This window comes from Lutjanus erythropterus, chromosome 4 (genome assembly GCF_056507025.1).
Source record: "Lutjanus erythropterus isolate fLutEry1 chromosome 4, fLutEry1.hap2, whole genome shotgun sequence".
Lineage (NCBI taxonomy): Eukaryota > Metazoa > Chordata > Actinopteri > Lutjaniformes > Lutjanidae > Lutjanus > Lutjanus erythropterus.
Genome location: NC_139320.1, coordinates 20,051,109 through 20,070,201, shown reverse-complemented (window position 1 = coordinate 20,070,201; position 19,093 = coordinate 20,051,109). Strand labels below are relative to the sequence as shown.

General features: G+C 39.3%; 1 protein-coding gene across 2 annotated transcripts in view; it reads left to right on the top strand.

Annotated features, from left to right (window-relative positions):
• Window positions 1–19,093, top strand: part of dscamb (Down syndrome cell adhesion molecule b) — a 159,072-nt gene that overhangs the window by 31,868 nt on the left and 108,111 nt on the right. The gene's annotated exons all lie outside the window — the stretch shown is intronic.

Below are 19,093 nucleotides of genomic sequence, written 5' to 3'. Positions count from 1 at the left end.
ATTCTGCGGGTTGGATTTTTACTCAAGTTAAATGGGATGCTTATCTCTTGATTGCTCCATGTACTGCCCGCTGGCTGATTTTGCTTCATACTGGGGCGTTCAGGGACCTGTAAGTGAGCACTTGATGTCATTTGACTGAGGGCAGAATCTGGGACGGTGTTTTGGTGGCATTTTAAATGCGTCTACTCAAGCATGAAGATGTGTCTTCTGATCCATGCCAGCGACTTACTTACTCGAGGTTACTCGAGTTACTTGCTGCGAGCCGCTGGTTGAAGACATTGCCTAATGTCACGGATAGCGGGTGAATATGCAGCGTGCAGATATGATTACGTCCTGTAAATGAAAGGAATCATGTAGACAAGGCTCAGAGATGGTGACTACAGCTGAAAAAAGTGTTCATTATGAGGATAAAATGCATTTAACACATCCCCCCTACATCTTTATAAAAAAACAAAGTTCTGTTGGCCTGAATTAGAAAATACAGAAAAAAACATTTCTTCATGTATGGACTGCAACTTGTGCATGTATGTGTGTGATATTCCTTTATTTTGAAAAACCAAACCATTGCTAGTAATTCCTTAAAGGTATAGTTCAGATTATTTGATGTGGGATTGTATAAGGTAAGGATAGTATAAGGGTAAAGATAATCAGTTTATTATAGGGCTGCAACAAATGACTATTGTCATTATCAATTAAAATGTTAATTATTTTCTCAATTAATCAACATGTCAGATAATGGGGAATTTTGACTTTTTTCTTGCTAAATTACTCAAACTGATTAATCGATTATTAAAATAACTGACAATTAATTTCATAATTAATTCATCATTGATTAATCGATTAGTCATTGCGGCTCTGGTTTGGAGAAGCAGAGAGGAGTAACTGCATGGAAGCTAAGCAAGAAAAGAGCAACAAAAGGTATTTTAGGAACTTAAAAAGGATTCAACAAAAAATGCATCAGTTTAAGTGTATGTTATATTTAGAATATTTTATCTTTACTTTGCCATCAGACAGCCTTTTCTGATGGCAAACTGCCATTATATAAGCCAGATATCACTCTCTCCAAACCTACCAGGCTCCAGAGGCGAAATCAATAATTTTAACTTGCAGAACAAGGGAGTTGATGGTCTGCCACAGCTTGGGTATGTTAGTTAGTTTGTGTTGTTGTGTGACATCACTGTTCAGATTCATAAAAGTCCACAATAATACAAAGAAACTAAGAGAGAGCAGTAGACCAGGAACTCCAATGTTCTGCCAGGTAAGATTACTGATTTTGCCGGTAGAGTCTAGTTGAGACAGGGAGATCAATATTTAGCAAAATTTGACTGTACAGTGGTGTAAAAATCTTCTAAATATAGAGTACACTAAAACTGATTTTTTCTTTTATGTGGCCCTTTTAAAACAGTTGCTACAATACCCTTTGCTGACCATATCCACTGCAGTACATTAATTAGCTTCTGTGCTGGTACTCCTCTCTATTTATCCAGACTGTAGGTGTTCCAACTACCATCTACTGTAGCTAAAATACTGACTTTTGATAAGTACCATATATTACCGCCCTTCAAGTAATCTACTATCCCTTTAACTATCCCTTTAAATCAGCTCTTATTGTACCGTCTACAATAACATCTTTATTTTTTTTTACAGCGTGTCTGGCGGCCTATAGAATATGCAGTGAAGTTTTGATGGATTATATTGTATGCTCGGTGTTCTTTTGAGTTCTTTCGCAAGCGTTCAAAAGAACAACGATATTGGATTGTCCGTGTTTACTCCAATAAGTATTGCAGCAGGCGAGTGCTGTCAAAAGCATGAGCACACTGTCAAAATCACTGCTGCTCCGTGATAAATATTTGATGGTCGATTCTGATGCATGAGCGGATTCACCTCGCACTGTTATGGAGAGGGTATGTTTACTCTAGGAGTGAGGGTTAGAAGGATGTGTGTGTGTGTGTGTGAATGTGTTTGTGCGTGAGTGAAAATCGAGAGAGACCACAAGGATACCAGCAAGGCTTGACAATGGCAACTAGGTGCAGTTTGACCCAGCCTAGTTTTCCAACTCCTTCTCCAGCCCCTCTTTCTTTTTTTTTTTTTTCAATTTTTCATGAAAGAAGACTTGGTCTCAGTGGACACAAAATAAAGCTATCCCACAGCCGCACTGAATTATTAATCTCAGGTTTTTTGTTGGGAACCATGACATCAAGCGCACTTCCCTATCTTCGCATTGTGCATCAGAATGTGAAGGCTCAGGATATTTCTCTTAGTGGAGACGCAACGTAACCAGGGTGGCGTTCTTGAAGAAATTAGATGAACACTTACACGGTTTAGAAACCTTTGATTGCCACTGATCATGTATTGACTAATGTTATCAAAAGCACAAATTATTGATACTTTTACAGTATCACGTGTTTAAAAATATCACAAGTCTAACATTTGATAGTATTGAAAGTACCAAGGCTATAAAAATGATTGAAAAGTGTGTATTCAGGACGTCAGCTCAGTCTTTATTGTCCTGCTTGAAATTTGGCTTGCAGCAAAACTAGACAGTGTTCATTGTCTTTGTCTGTAGCAGCACTGTGTGCAGGTTGTTAATTTTGAAAAGTAGACAAAAAATATCCTTTTTTCTATGTATCTGACTTTTTTGTTCTTCTAAAGAGGTAGCAATCATTGATTTTTTTTTTTTTATAGTAGTATTATATTGTAGTTTAAAATGATGACTCTTGTGTCAACTGTGTCCACTTGTTTAATATTGTTAGGTGCAAAATTTGCTTTTTAAGATCAATAACTTGCAGGTAGAGTGGAAACTGGCTTAAATCACAGCTGCTGAAATCTCTGAATATCCAGTGATTCGCATTAGGGTCAAAAATAGATGCATAATTACAGACTAGGGCCTGTCTTAATTAATCAGCTGTGATTGAAAAGTTAATTACAATATGAATTACCTCTCAGAATGAGGACTGCTTAGTAGTCATTTGAAGCGGCCTGTTTTCAATGTGAATGAGCATGACGCAAGCTCACTGGGTCCTAATGTTGCCACTAACATACCATTAACCCGTCATGAATTTTAAAATGGATCTCGCAGCACGAGCTTTCAAATGCCCGGCTCCGATCGCCTCCTCGCTGCTTTTGATAAACAATTGACAGAGCTAATAGAGAGATGAAAGAGGCAAAAAAAGAAAGAAAGAAAGTAGAACGGGGAGGGGAGGAGTTGAGCTGTGTCCTACTGTGTTACTGCCAGGATTTTATATGGTGGACCTTTATTTTAATGCATATGTGTGTGTTGGTGTTGTCACATGTGTTGTGCACACACTTATGTCTGTTTTAGTTACATGCTCCTGTGTGTTTGCGTGTCAAGTGGCCCTGCTTTTGAAAAGGGGATGGAGCTGGGATGGTGTGTGTTTTTGTGTTTTTCCATCTACCTACCTTTTGTCTCTCATCATTCATGATAGGAGGGAACGTAATGAGCTGGGCGGCCTTGGTCGCAAAGAAGGGCTTCAACAAAACCGGGGCTTAGATATTGAATGAGCTGCAAACAACATGTCACTGAGACCTTGCACTCTCCTTTAAGATGCATACATGTTGTGCAATTTGAGCATAAATTCTGTCTGCTTGCAGTAACATTTGGGCTGTTAGTCCTCCTGATTTACAGTATTAGTTATAATCTGTCAGCACAGAACTGCAAAGATTATTAACCTCTCTACCTAGCATGTACAATTGTGTGTACACAATTGTGTCTCCTACACGGTGAGTTCTTGTTGACTTTTCTTACCTTCTGCAGACATAAACGCAACACTAGCGTAGAGTCAACACAGTGCCGCTCTTTGAGCCTTTTATGCATGTGTCAACATTTGCATCCATTTATATCTTCTGTATGTGTGGACAAAGTGAACATACTGGAGATCAGTGCTAACTCACTTCAACTGAATCTTTGAACTGTACCACAAATTAGATTTTGTGATGATAGTAAAGCTGTTCTTTATCTCGACATACTATAAGACAAGTTCACTGTTTGGATTAGTTCACTTAACACTCTTTGGTTTAGGTTAGGTAATGTATTATTTTAAAGATACAACAAGGAGTCTTTAATTGGTTATGAAATTGTCTCAATTTATTACTGATGCAGAGACCATCCATAAGAAGATTTGGTGTTTCTGTATAGTTATTCTTAATGCCTGCCACTGTGTTGGATTCTCTGTGAATTACTTATTCCCTGGCAACATTACAGTAAGTAGTATTTCAGCCAGTTAAAAAGAAGCAGGAGTTTTTTATTTAGATAATTTTATATTTGATGTTACATTTTGTGGTTATTATGGTGGAAGCACTGCTGCTTTTGCCTGCAGAGCCGCCGAAATAAACACAAAATCAAAGATCCTCCTGTCATTTATGGTCGTAAGATGGATTTCTATCTCTATTCTAGAACTGAAACGATCATTCAGTGAAGGTATTAGTTGATAGACAGATAACTAATTGGCAAGTGTTTTGATAATTAATTGTTTAAAGTGACGGTTCATCACAAAATCAACAATACATATTTTTCCTTTTAGTGATATTTATCCATCTGGATTGTTTTGCTGTGAGTTGCAGAGTTTTGGAGATATTGTCTGTAAAGATGTTTGCCACCTCTCAAATATTAATGGAACCAAATGGCACTCTGGTGCTCAAAGTGGCGAAAACACATCTGAAAAACTCAACAGCAATGTCTCTCTCCAAAAATCATTGCCTGATCCTCAGACCTTTTTGTGAGCTGTTTGATGATACATAAAATTGCACTGATAGCACTACGGGCCAGAGGAAAAATATGTAGTTTGAGTTTTTGGGTGAACTGTCGCTTTAAGTAAAGATGGCAGAAAATCCCTGGTTTCAGCAACTCAGATGTGAATATTGTCTGGTAGATCTTTATGATTGTAAACCAAAGCAAGACATTTAAGGTGTGACCACTGGTAATGGGAACTTGTGATGGACATTGTTCTGTACTTGCTAACATTACAAACAATTAATCCAGTAATAAAAATAATTTGTAAATGAACTGAAAGTAAAAATAAGCATTAGTTGCAACCCTACACTTTTCATGTAGAGAGCGCATAGCCTTTATTTCACTGGGCTCATTTCATAAACATTTCAAAACAAGACTCATCTTGTGTTAAAACCGAACTTACACCAACACCTTTATCCAGTGGGAAGCCTGACACAGGTCTAGATAAGGAAGTGCAGGCTGGACAGGCGGCCTGCGTATCGCCCATGGATAAGACAGGAAAAGGGGGAAAAGGTGAGGAGAGGTGAGGTGAGATGAGGAGACAAAAAAGATAGAGGAATGGAGGCTGAGAGGTTTCCTCTGGCGTGGAGAAGTAGGGTTTCCTTCTTGGAACAAACATGTGGGCCTTTCATCTTTTCATGCTGGAGATTAGGCTAGAGATGCAGGACGGGGAGGCTTTAGTCTACGGTAAGACACATGCTCAGTGCGACTCCAGAAGCCACTCCTGTTTCCTGGTTGTGCCTCCATCTTGCCTCTTATTCGTGTCCATTTGTCTTTTTTTCTGCCTACATTTCACAAAGGGGTGGGTAATCATACTGTGAGACAGTATGCATTTGAGTCAGCTGTGATTTTGACATACTGGAGAACTTTACTGTATTTTGACATTTCATCATTGTCATTTGGACATTTGAATTTTTTTGAAGTGGGGTTGTATGAGGCACTTATCCATAGTCAGTATATTACCTATAGTAGATGGTGGTCAGCATGTCCCCAATTTGGAGAAGCAGAGAGGAGTACCTGCTGCTACTAATGGTTCACCGCAAAACAAATACATATTTTAGCCACCTAAAAAAGGCCCGTCTGAAAAAAAAATCTCAGTCTCAGTTTAAATGTACTCTATGTTTTGAATATTTTCTCCACTTTTCTTTGTCATCAGACCACTTTTTCTGACAGGAAATGGCTGCTACAAGCAAAATATCATCCAAGCTAACCTTTAAAACACAGAAGTCACATAATAGCACAAACAAACTAACAGATAGAGGCAGCGGTGGACCGGCACCTCCTGTGTTCTGTGATGTAAAGTCTGCTGGCTTTGAAGAGAGTGATATTTGACTTATATGACAGCAATTTCCTGCCAGAAAAGGCAGTCTGACAGCAAAGTAAAGGAGTAAAAATATTCTAGATATTGCGTACACTTGAAATAATATTGATTTTTTTCACAGGGTGAGTGTCAGCTGCCATCTACTGTAGATAATACACTATGTATATGTATCACACATAACCCAGAACTATCCCTATATATATTGCATCCATGCTTTGTTTGGTCTGGTATTTAATTTGTTTGCTCAGCTAAAAACAGACAACAGACTTGTCTGTATATATTATTTACGAACAATTACTTTTCCAGAAAATGTATTATATCATGATATTTATTGATGTTTTCATATGCAATTATACACAGTGTGATACTGGATTTTTTCCATGTTGGTCGCCCGTAGTTGGAATGATCACTAATTTTAGAGAGGTGAGGTTTGTATATCAGGTGTCTGTTAATAATCTTTTTAGCAACAGTATCTGACATTGTTTATGTTGCATTCACATTGGAAAGAAAGAGATCAGTAAATGCATCTTCTCCCCTGCTCTCACTTTTTCTTCTCACCTTTTGCTTTGTTTTCTTTTGTTTCCTTTTATTTACCCTTCTCCTCTCTTCTCCTCTCCTCACCTCTCCATCCTCCACTTCTTCCCATCCTCCTCCGCTGGCCTTGACTATCGGCCTTCTCTCCTCTCTTCTCATCTCATTGCATAACCTGCTTGGCACAGCGCCCCAGTCAATTTCCTCCTGCGTCGAAAATGCTGTTTTTTTTTTTTTTATTTGCTTTATGCAAATAAGTCCCTCCAATACTCATGGCATCAGTAAAAAAATCTCCAGCTACATTTTTCAGTCACATTCATGTAGGCCGCTTCCCAGCTGTGCGTTTAGCATTTAAGCGATGAAAGTGCTTTTGCACTCTTGCATTCTGCTCACTCGTCTCTCATGGGTTCTTGTGAGTGCTTATAGAGGCTAATTAAACAGTTTGCTTGCTAATAGAATCACAGTCTTAACCAGCCACCAGCTCAGTCGCTGGAATGTTAAGGATGTCTTCAAAGGGGCTACTGTAGGTGTTTGGTTTACAGGATCACTGCTCAGTGGGAATTTATCATGCCACTGATGTGCCACCGCCTCCATTTTTCACTGAGATTGACAGTGAGGGCACTGAGAGGCAGGCGGAGACGAGGCTGTAAATTCAACACGCCCAAAGTCAGGCCAACCTTGAAAGGAGGGCACGGTGGTAGAAATGAGCGGAGGAAAGAAGATGTAAGGAAATGCAGAGGAGGAGAGGGCAGATTAGAGGAAAGGAAGTGAGAAGAGAGTTGGGGAAACAAGAGACTGAGAAGGAGGGGATTTGAAAGGTGGAGAGGAGGAGAGTGGGCGAGGCTTTTTCTTTGGTAAACAATGGACTGCGTCACATTAGCCACATGATCTTTTGCCTCCGTCTTCTTCCTCTTCCCCATTTTCCTTCCTCACTCGTGTTTCCTTCACTCCATCCCTGCCACTCTACTTCTCATTCTCCATCTCTCGCCAGATTTCTGTTCTCTCCTCACACAAACAGGGTTTGTTGATCTTGTTGTTCAGGGGCTGGAAAGCGCCTGGAGTTGCCACGTAGCAATTCACAGGCAGATCTGGATATTAATATGTACGTGTGCTTGTACATGCATGCAAATATACCATACATGTGAGTGTTTTTTTGCATGCTACTCCACCCATCCTGCAGTGAAACCCTATGAAAACAACACAGCCTATCATTTTGCCCCCACCCACCCACACACACACACACACACACACACACACACACACACACACACACACACACACACACACACACACACACACACATAGATCAGCAGTTAGTGTGAAATGCTGACCCTTGTCTTTCACTGCACCCCTTTTCCCAGTCCACTCACACACAACAGCGTGAAAGCTAAGGGAGATGGGGGTGCTTATTGTTTGTACAGTGAATGTGGGTGTGTGTCTTTAAAGGTAATGAAATTGTGCATTTTCAGTGTATTCATTGTCTATAGTGTGAGTGCAAAGTGTGATACTGTCAAGTATGAGGTGTTTAGGCTTTAAAGGAAATAAAAAAAAAAGAGCACAGAGAAAAATCAATAGTTGTGTGCATTAATCATGCTGCTGCCACAGAGAATTATGGGAACATGAGCTGAAGGATGCATTTTGTGCATTTGCAACATGTGAGTGCTGCTGTGTGAAGGGGAGTTTGGGGAATTGGAAGAGGACGAGACAAGACCCTTTTAGTAAGAAGTGAGGTTAGAGCAGAGATACGTAGTTGGGGGGTGTTTTCTTCATGTATTGTGTGCACAGCGTCTCTCCCCCATCGCCTTTTGTAGAAGACGAAACCCACAGTCTTTTGTATAAAGCTCGCTTCAGGATAGCATTTGTTCAGTCTTATTTTGAAAGCTTTGATGCTACAGCTTTTGAAATAGCTGAGATTACATTTTTATTTTAACGGTTGGTATGGCTCACGTTTTTAGTCTTTTAAAATTGTTAATTTGATTTTACGTATTTTCTCTGCTATGAAATTTGCCATCTGGAAAAAAAAAAAGAAATGCAGCTCTGCTCTGACTTTCTGTTTGAGCTGTTTGAAGTCTCCATCTTAGCTGTGGTGAAGGCTTGTGGATGTGATACATATTTGATAAGGATCAATAGAAGGGTTATTGAGACAGAGATGGAGGGAAATCGATCTTGGACTGGGCTTCCCAAAAGCATCTTAAACCTAAGGTCACCTGCAGCGTGTCCTTCTGCAGCACAGGCTTGTAATTTTATGCCGAAATACAATGCACATTTTAATTCTTCCTTGCTGTCACATTGTCTTTCATAAAACATCAGTAGAACAATCTAGTAAAGTTGAAATACATGAAGAGGGGCTGCTCTCAGCTCTCAGCTCTCAAATTTGTTTAATGCTTTATCTCAGGTTTATGTATTATATTATGCCATCTACTGACATCCTAATCACTATGCACATAAAACAATAAAGCAATCTGTTTAGTGACGGGAGAGTGAACAGCAGACAGCGTTCTGGCACAGTGGCTGTGATTCCCAGCTGATACTCCATACGGATAGACAAAATCAACAACTGTTGAAGCGGGCACTCTTCCATCAGTGTTTACTAATAAACAGTAGCAATATGGCAGCCATTAGGCTGTTTAGGCAGGGAATGATTAGGGTGGTGATGGCTGGGCGCATTGGGAGACTGAACATGCTCTCATCTTTAATAGGCAATTTGGCTTTCTGTGATGGGGATGCCCCTTTGTTTTCGACTTGGATTGAAGACAGAAGCTTAAATAAGCATTGTTTTAGTAGAGTGCGCTGTCATTACACTGCAGGAGTCTGGTTTACAGTAAGGTCCTAATTTTATTTTTATAGTTTTGGGTGTGCGTGATTCAAATCCCCTCAAACACACTGAAGAATATCAGGACTACATTAGGGTTACATCACGATACGCTGGTATTGATGATAACTGTGATATGAAAGAATGAAATATTGATATCATGTTAAACACAAACATATGACAATATTGTTTAAATCAGGGGTTTTTCAAAGTGGGTGGTGGGCCACATTTGGGGTTGCCAAACAGTTTAATGGAAGGATCTCTAAATTGGTTAAAGAGATAGTTTTGAGTAGCTATGGTATTTTTTGTGTGGCTATAGTGTACTCAAATCTGGGCCAAAGTTAAAGATGAATTTGGCCAGATAGAATTATTGTTGTTGTTGTTGTTGTTGTTGTTGTTGTTGTTGTTGTTGTTGTTGTTGTTGTTGTGAATTCTTTTTGCCAAACTAGTGAAAGTCTGATATTGTGAGAGCCCTAGACTACATTCAATTCAGCTTCATTGTTGATCATACAGAGCTTTTTATAACATCAGCACATTACCAGGGCATACTTACATTTATGGACAATGCGATACAGTGATAGTAAGAGGTTAATATGATGACTCGTTCACAGAAAAGTTAGAAATATGTATGTATAGTTGAGTAAAGCTCAGTCAGTGGAACAGGTCCATCCTGCCAGAGCTTATGGATTACTGTAGAGCAACACTATGTTGAAAATGGACTGGAGCTGGGCCAGAACTAGCCTGGCATCAGGCCAAGACACAGATTAGTAATAAGCATGGTGTGGGCTAATTACAGCCGGAACAAGCAATTAATTTCTGTTTATAAACTCTCCTGGATGTGGGCTGTTGGATGACTGTGGCTGAGAAGGTGCGAACTCCCTCTGTTCATGTATGCGTCTGCGTGCGTTAGTGACAGGTGGTGTGGTTCGTGGAGCAACCTTCCCATATGTTCCCAGCTGAAGGGCTGGGGGAAATCGAGACAAACTGGTGTGCTCAATCACGTCCCATAATGTGTCTGATCCCATCTTAAAAGTGACTGATTAGAGTAAAAAAGGCACTTAATAACTCAAATCACTCTGCTGACCTAATAGGGATTTTTTCAGTCCATTTTTTTCCTCTCCATCCAATCAAGGATTAATACATGGTCTTATTCTGCTCCCAGGGTGGTAAATCTGGAGAAATACAGTAAATCACATTGAGCCTCTTTAAACTTTCACACAGAGCCTTGGTGCCTGTGCCCTCCTACTGGGCATCTGTAACACTGATTAGACATGATCACGGTTTTAGAGCACCCGCTGGACACCAATCAGAAGAGGCGATCTAATTGAGTGCTTTTCATCACAAATCACGTTATGGATCTTTACATTATTGTTTTGTTTCAGAACATGTTATCTTAAAGTGGGAATCTACCAAACTTATAAGCACATTAATGTCACCATGGTTCAGCTTGGGTGTGATTCATAATTCATAATGGAAAATGTGTTTCGGGGGCTTGAACCATAGTAGGAAGTAAGTCTAACAACTTTATGGAACTCCAATATTAAATTGCTAGTGTGGGGGGATTTCTAGATACTTGCTATAATGGTGGCGAGTACAGCCGCTAACAAACCTACAGACCACATTTTTTCAAGGACGTGCCTTACTGCAAACTATGCTCTTCCACCATTCTCCTCAGCAGAAATGGCGCATTCCATTTAACTTGGATGGTGTTGTAGCTGGGAATTACTAGCCTGCGTTCTAGTGCAAGTCAGAAAACAACAATGAATGCTTCCCTGAAAACCTTTGTTGTGCTTGATGATAATGCATTATAAGGTATTTTGTGCACACAAACACAACATGACACAACATGACCATAGATAAAACTTTGACAATCTGATTTAATGAGACACAAAAACAGAAGTACTGATAAACAATACTACAGCTTTCACTAATGTTGATGTGCAGGGCTTCAGTCTTGGATTTTGAGGTTGGGTCAAAATTTCCAGCTGGGAACTAAGCACATGATAACTTTGGATTGATTTTGCAATTCAGTTTTTTAAAACTCTCTAATTGTTTTCATTCTCTTTTAACAATGAAAACTGGACAATTGCTTATGCCGGGGATCTGCAACCTTTACAATCAAAACAGCCATTTTTGGCCAAAAAAGGGGGGAAAAAATCTGTCTGGAGCTGCAAATTTTAAATGCTCTCTTTTCCCTGAAGACTTTTTTTTTGGCAGCTATAGTGCATGGAGACTCAAGAAGACAAGCCACCATCACAATTTAGAGGAAAAAGACACTGAGCCATAGACACAGTCTTTGATATTTTAGTTGATGAAATATTAACACTTTTTTGAAATTTGGTGTACAACATACTGGAATAGATTTTTGAGTTTTGTGCCCAACTCAAACTTTTACAAACTTTCTGCTGACCTTTAGTTGAGATGATTTACTATTCTTCCTTAGATAAATTTATAGTAAAAGTTAGAGAATCTCAAAAAACTGTTTTTCAAAATTTGGTCACAGTTAACTTTGAATCTGATTTGTTACTATTTTGTTGCCTTAAAATTAAATGGTTTGACTATGATTTTTTAAATACAACATTTTAGGGTTTCTAAAATTCAAATACTTAGATTTGTCTAAAGAAGAAAAGTAAATTATCTCAACAAAAGATCAGTTGTTGGTAAAACTTTTTCAAAACTGAAGAATTTGACTTTAGCTCAAAACTAATACTACATAAATAGTACGCTGGCTTGAAATTTTGAGCTGTCTCAACTTTTTCATAGACCTACAACAATGAAACATGAAAAATATTTAAAAAATTTAATATTATTCATTTCCATATGATTTTTTGCCAAAGTCACAGGGAGACACTGGAGAGGAGCTGAAGAGCCGCATGTGGCTCTGGAGCCTCAGGTTGCAGACCCCTGCACTATCCATTTAGAGACTGACTTGTGAGTCTATGGTTTACATAAAATGGCACAAAGATATTTTGCAAGCCAAAGAAAATGCAAGGACTTCAGCGCATCTTTTAAAGCTTTATGTCAGTCAGAAAAGGGAGAGTAAAACCCTGCTAATTTTTGCTGTCAGATATTCAGAGCTTATTGAGCAGACTATTGGTGACAGTAACATCTGAAACAAATGTTTGATATCATTGTAAGTGAGATGCACAAACTTTTTTTTTAGGTTATTAAATGATTGTCATTATTGTTGTTTTTATTCCAGTAGTAGTTTTTTTTATATACTTATATACTTGAATGGATATGAACCTTTAGTCCATCTGTATCAAGATGAGCTGAGATTTCAAAAACTGCCCTTGTTGATGAAATTAGCACTTTTAGTACAACATTACAGTGAAATATGCTTTTTACCAATAAACTAAATTATTTCATTTTAATACAGATATACTTTCTGTGTTTAAACTGAAATGCCTCTTTGGAAGACAAAACATTTCACCCAAAGCCATAGTTTGGGTGTCAGGATGATAAAAACTACTATGAGGAACTTTAACATTTTGTTGATTTTGAAGGCCCCTGTGGACAGAAGCAGTAGTGTTTCCTCTGCCATAACCACAAAATATAACATCAGAAATAAACTTAGCTAAATAAAAATCTTGTCCTTTTTCTTTTTAACTGGGTAATGTACTATTTGGTTTAATTTTGCATAGGAAAATTTTAACAGGCTTGTTTCATCTCATTTTGAGGAGAATAGGACCCCATGGAGATGCACAATGGAGGTGATGGAGATGATGGATTTGTTTGCCCACGTAGGTCATATAGAGTAGTAGTTGCAGTCATAATAACTTCTTGTAGTAGTTTTTTTAGTTGTTCTTTTGCCAATATTGATAGATACCATGTTAAATGCATACATAATCTCACATAAAGTAATAAAGAAATATTGAATTACTACCCGATCTCACTGCATCATTATCAGTGGCAGTTGACGTCTCCTGTGATTTCGACAAATCGCTCTCCAGATTGACTTCCTCAGTAGCAAATGACCAGCTGACTTCACAGCAAGGTGACCCTCTATCTGTTCCTTGATGTATGAGGCATCAAGCATCATTATTTTTCTTCAAGGCTCGTTTTCTCTCCTCTTGCCTCTTCTTTGGCGTGAGCCTTGAGAACACACACACACACACACACAAACACACAGACAAACACACACTGAGTATACTTGCAGCCTGTCTTTGACCTCACCTTGCCATTCTACAGCCATCGACTAAGATCCAAACAAAACCCAAAGTCCCTGCAGGCTGCCGCTAAGTGGCTGTGGTAAAAACAAAGGGGGCTGGATGGGTGACAGGCAGTCAGTTTCTGTCATCACCTGACTTTCTACCAGATGATCAGAGCTGATACATTTCTGATTATTATTATGATGTTTTTAGTTTTAAAATATGCCCTTCATCCTGTCTCTGACTGGTTCTTAAGAGGATACATCATGCAGAAACATTAAAGGAGGAACGATTTAAATCTTTGTGCTGCGAGTGTGGCCAGCCGAGCTGTCATTTGCGGCAGTGACGTCACAAGGTGACAACCACGAGCAGAGTGGCCTTTTGACAGACGCAGCATGCAATCTTCACATCAGCGTAGGAGTTGAGCCAGCCAATCGGAGCCGAGCGCCCATCGCTGCACACGCTTATCACCTGCACACAGCTGCCGTTGCCCCTCCGAGGGAGCGAGTGAAGAGGAAAAAGGAAAGAAAGAGCAAGAATGAATGGTGTGCTGCCTGAGACAGAGGGTGATTTGTGTTGAGTCGTGGCACATTCACGCTCGCATCTTTCTTTCATGCAATTTCAGAGGTGTGCGTGATTGAAGACATATTTTTCTGTTGACTGTAATCCACATTTGTCATTTAAGGGGAATCAGAAGGAAAAATCATTGTGCTTGTTGTGATTAGTGCTGCATCAGCGCAGAAATAGTTAAAATGTGATTCAGAGTGGAAACGTGCTTTGTAGCCCTTGTGAAATGAGAAGGGAGCGAGAGAGAGAGGGAGAGGGAGAGATAAGCTCAATCTGAATTGATTTTCCTGTTACTTTCTGCTGTACTTGAGTTTCCATAGCAACGTGGTCAGGTTCCCTCGGCCTCCTAGGGCAAGTGTAATTGTTGTCTGTTTCTCCCAGCCTAACTCTCTATTTCTCTCCATTTCTCTCCTTTCCTCCCTCTGTCTATTTACTCTCAACAATGGAAATTGTGTGTAGATGAGATTCTTCTTGCACTTTTGCAGATGTCTGAGATACTATTAAGCATTTTCACCGATCAAAAGACATAACAGACCGACAAGTTTATACTCAAAGGCCTAATTTAGCAGAATTTTCCCTAAAAAAATAGACTCATAAAAAAGTAATTCCGCTCATTCATGACATGTCCCACTAGAAATGTATGGTGGTATCAGTACCTGGAGAGACCCAGCCCTCTGCCTGTATATTTGCATACTTTCTCATTATTTTGTTGTGTTCGGGATGGTTTACCAACCCAAAGCTTCTGTATTTGACAACCCGTCAATGAGACTCAGCAATCAACAATCTTTTCTTACAAATAGCAACTGACAAATGACATGACATGTTTATTATATCTTTAATCAGTATAAAGAATATGTGAATCAACCTATGTGGCTAGAAAATATGGCAAAGTTATCAGCTAACACTTGTCTTCATTATGAATAAATCTAACTATTATATTCACTATTAAACAACTGCTTGATCTATACAATGTCAGAAAATAATTAAAAATGTCCCTCACAATGTCTCAAATCCCAAAGTGACATGCAGTATTCAGATATCTTGTTTTGTTGGAGCAACTGTCCAAAATCCAAAGATATTCAGCATGCTATAATTTAAATGGACATTCACCCCGAATTCAAAAATGCGTATTTTTTCTCTTACCAATGGTGCTATTTATTCATCAAGCTTGTTTTGGCGTGTGCTGCCAAGTTTCTGAGATATCGGCCATAGAGAGGTCTGTCTTCTCGTTGCGTTTTTGTACTTTGGGCACCACATGCTGAATGCATCTATCCAATGTGTCTATCTACATCTATCCAACTATTGATATGGATAAATAGCACTACAGTACACACTTTCACGATACACAACTTGATTACCACGCTTGTGCTCCTTGTAAATACTGTCCAGCATCAACCAGAGTTAGCAACAGTCTCCTCATCACAGACACACCATGCAACGTGGTTTCCGTGTCAGTCAGTGCATCACAGTTTTGGCCGTATGCTAAAAGTAATCTTTGAAGATATAAACTAAAATGCTGCTGTTGTCCCTGGCTGATGATCACAGGACAGGATCTGCTGAATCGCATTGTGCCATCATGCACACATTGGCTCCTACATGTGCAGTATAACGAGGACGAGTTGAAGAACATTTAGCTCAGATGTGTAAAATGTTCTTGGGCAGACACATGATCATTGCAGAAGCCACAGATGGAGTGTATCAGATCAGGGATAATGATACCACAGAAATCTGTTTTGGTTCTAATAAAACTGTATTGCAGAAGTTTTGAGATAATCAATGAAAACTGCTGTGTCACAACTTTTGCAGGGATTTGATCGTAAGCACAAAATGTGTGTGGAAGAAGAGATTTTAAATGAGGCCTCCTGGCTGAGATGCAGACAGGAGAGGAGAGAGGGAGAGAAGGCGGCTAGAATAATCCTAAATTGAGTTTGCCACGCATACAAAGATGTCGGGTGGACCCTTTTTTTAATCTGAATTAGATATTACCAGCTCCCTCTCTGACTCCAGCGATACACTGCTGTGAGCATAAACAAGGCATTCACAGCTGTTTGGAGTCTAATGGCTCAAATAGGCCTTGCCTGCTCAGCAAGAAGAGACAGGATGCATCCTGGGTCTGCGATTAGGACTGCTGATCTAGAAACATTTAGGTTATGGTTTTCAGGTCATTACAGAAGAAAAATGGTCAAAAGGATCCAGGTGAGAGAGCCGAGATCAGCACTATGACCCTGAGTAATGTGCAGTATATTGGAAACAACAAACTGAAGAGTAAGACGGAAAAAAGTTTAAGAATAAAATCTTGATGCTTACTCCTCAAAACAAACCTGTTGATATCAAATTAAAATGGGAATATTTGGAGTTAGTTAAAGGGATAGCTTGGATTATTTAATGTGGGATTGTATGAGGTACCTACTGATAGGCAGTGTATTACCTACAGTAGATGCATAAGAAGTTAAGCAGCAACAAAACATATTTTAGCTACTTAAGAAAAGGTCACTTAGAAAAATTAGCTTATGCTATATTTAGGATATTTTCACTGCCTTGTTTTGCCATCAGACAACCTTTTCCAATGTGAAACTACCTTTATATGAGCCAAATATCACTCTCTAATCCAGCCAATGGTAGAATGAGTAATTTTACCACGGAGAGCTCAGGAATTGCTGGTCTACCGCTGCCTCCATCTGTTAGTTAGTGTTATTGTGTGATTTAGGTGTTTGAAAGGGGTTATTCGTATTAACTGAAGTCACACAATAAGACAAACTAACTAACAAATAGAGGCAGTGGTGAAACAGTAACTCCCGTGTTCTGCAAGATAAAATGACTGATGTCACCCATGGAGTTTGGTTGATTTCCTGTCAGGAAAGGTTGTCTGATATTGATATTGATTTTCTTCTTTTTTTTTTTTTAGGTAGACCTTTTTTAAGTGGCTAAGATACGTTTTGTTGCCCCTCTTTGCTTCTCCAAACTGGAAACGTGTCGATCACCAGCTGCTATAAGTGAAACAAACACTATTAATAAGTACCTCATACAATCCCACCGCACAATAATCCAAACTATCCTTTTAAAGTTAAATAAGTAATTAAATTAATTAATGAAGTTTTTTTTTAGTTTTTTTAACCTGGACATTGTCCCACACTTGCTCTCCTGGTGCATTTCCCTGGTTCCAGCTGTCAGTTAGGTGGCTAAAATGTAAAATGTAAATGTATTCTGTGCTGTATTTCAAGTAAGCTCCTGTATCTGTGATAGCCTTGGACCTGTCCCAATCTTCTCTGTGTTTTCTTGCTCCAGATCAATGCTAATTAATACACATCTCCCTCAGGGACGATGGGAAGGCCACATGGAGAATCAGAAATGGCTGTCACGGGCTAGGCTTGATCTGGACCATATATGGGAAAGGAACCTTCAGATATATTTACATAGCGGACGTCGTCAGAGCTTCTCCCCGTGCCATGGATGGTCGGTGGACCATGTGTGCTTGTCCAGTGGCATACGAGCCTACTGACTGGTTACTTAGGTGGTGGTAGTGCTTTGTTTAAACATTTGCTTTAATCCAAATCCAGTTTTTTTCTAGTCAAATTCCAGTGAAATCACCTAAATACAAAGATGAGAACACTTATGGTGTACTGTACAATCAGCTGAATGATGCAGACTGACTGTGCCCATACATAGGCTACAGTGTAAGTGTGTGAGACCTCCTGGTTTTGTGCATGTTTTGTTTACTCTCCTGTTTCTCCTCTTTCCTCTCCATCTCCCTCTGAAATGCACTGTTAAAACAAGTAAAAAAAAAAAAGAAAACGGGAGACATGTTTTTGTGCATGCCTGGCGGACAGATAGGCGCTGCATAACTAGCAGTTTCCTCTGAAGTAGGGAGAAATCTATTTGCTTGTAGAAGCTGCTTGCATAATCCTTTAGTTACACTTGCCAGCTGTGAGCAAAGATATGGCGCTGTGGGATTTGGCATGAATATCATTGGGAGGACAAAGAAATGAAACTGATAAGTGTTTGTGCACAGGGTCCTTTGCATAATCCAGGATAACCCATAATCTGAGTTCTTTAAAATCATGCCCAAATAGATGTGGTGAGAAACCATTAATGAGAACATACTGTTTGGAAAATGTGGTTTGTCCAAAAATAACTTGAGCATTTTAGCTTCTCTGAAATCAGAGATCAGGCTTGATTTGTCTTTGGATGTTGTTTTTTTTGCCATCAAATCTTGAATCAGGGATATGCTGCTGAAAAACCGACAGTGAATTTAATTTCAGAGAAAAGCCTTTACTGAGAAATGTGCTATATGAATTCTCATGGCCACATTTCCATACGTACAGTACAGTCTGGCCTTGTTTTGGTTAGCACCCATATGAAAGGATTTTATTCTTACTGAAACACACCTTACCCCTCTCTGTGTCTCTCTCTGCTGCAGATCCTTCTTCTCTTCTCTCTCAGTCAACAGTATGCACAGCAATAAAGAAAAAACACATCACTCAACAGCTTTCAATACATCTGTCCTTTCTCTCCCCACCTCTCCGTGTGTTTGTTTGCTCAGCCTCCTCTGCCCTGGCGCCTGCGTTTTATACCTCTCTCAATGTGTTATCGGATGGTAATAGACGGCTGCTGAAAGCTAGCATGAAATACCAGCATGCTGTGTGTGTGTGTGTGTGTGTGTGTGTGTCAACCCCATGTCGTATTATACACAGAGCTACTCCCATGTCCACAAGTCCAAAGAATGTTTGATTTGCATTTTTCCATTATTTGCATGTTTTGTGGAAATAACTTTATGTATTACACTGTAATTCAGATCTGCAGGTTAAGAATAAATTGTCAGCAAAAGTAAAATTAAAATAGACATTTTTCATGGCAGCCATATTGAAGTGAGTAGTAGGGTAAACAGAGCTGTTACCAGTGAGCCAACATGCACAAGAGGAGCAGCCTGACTCTGTTTGACCTGAATGGAACTGAACCTTAAT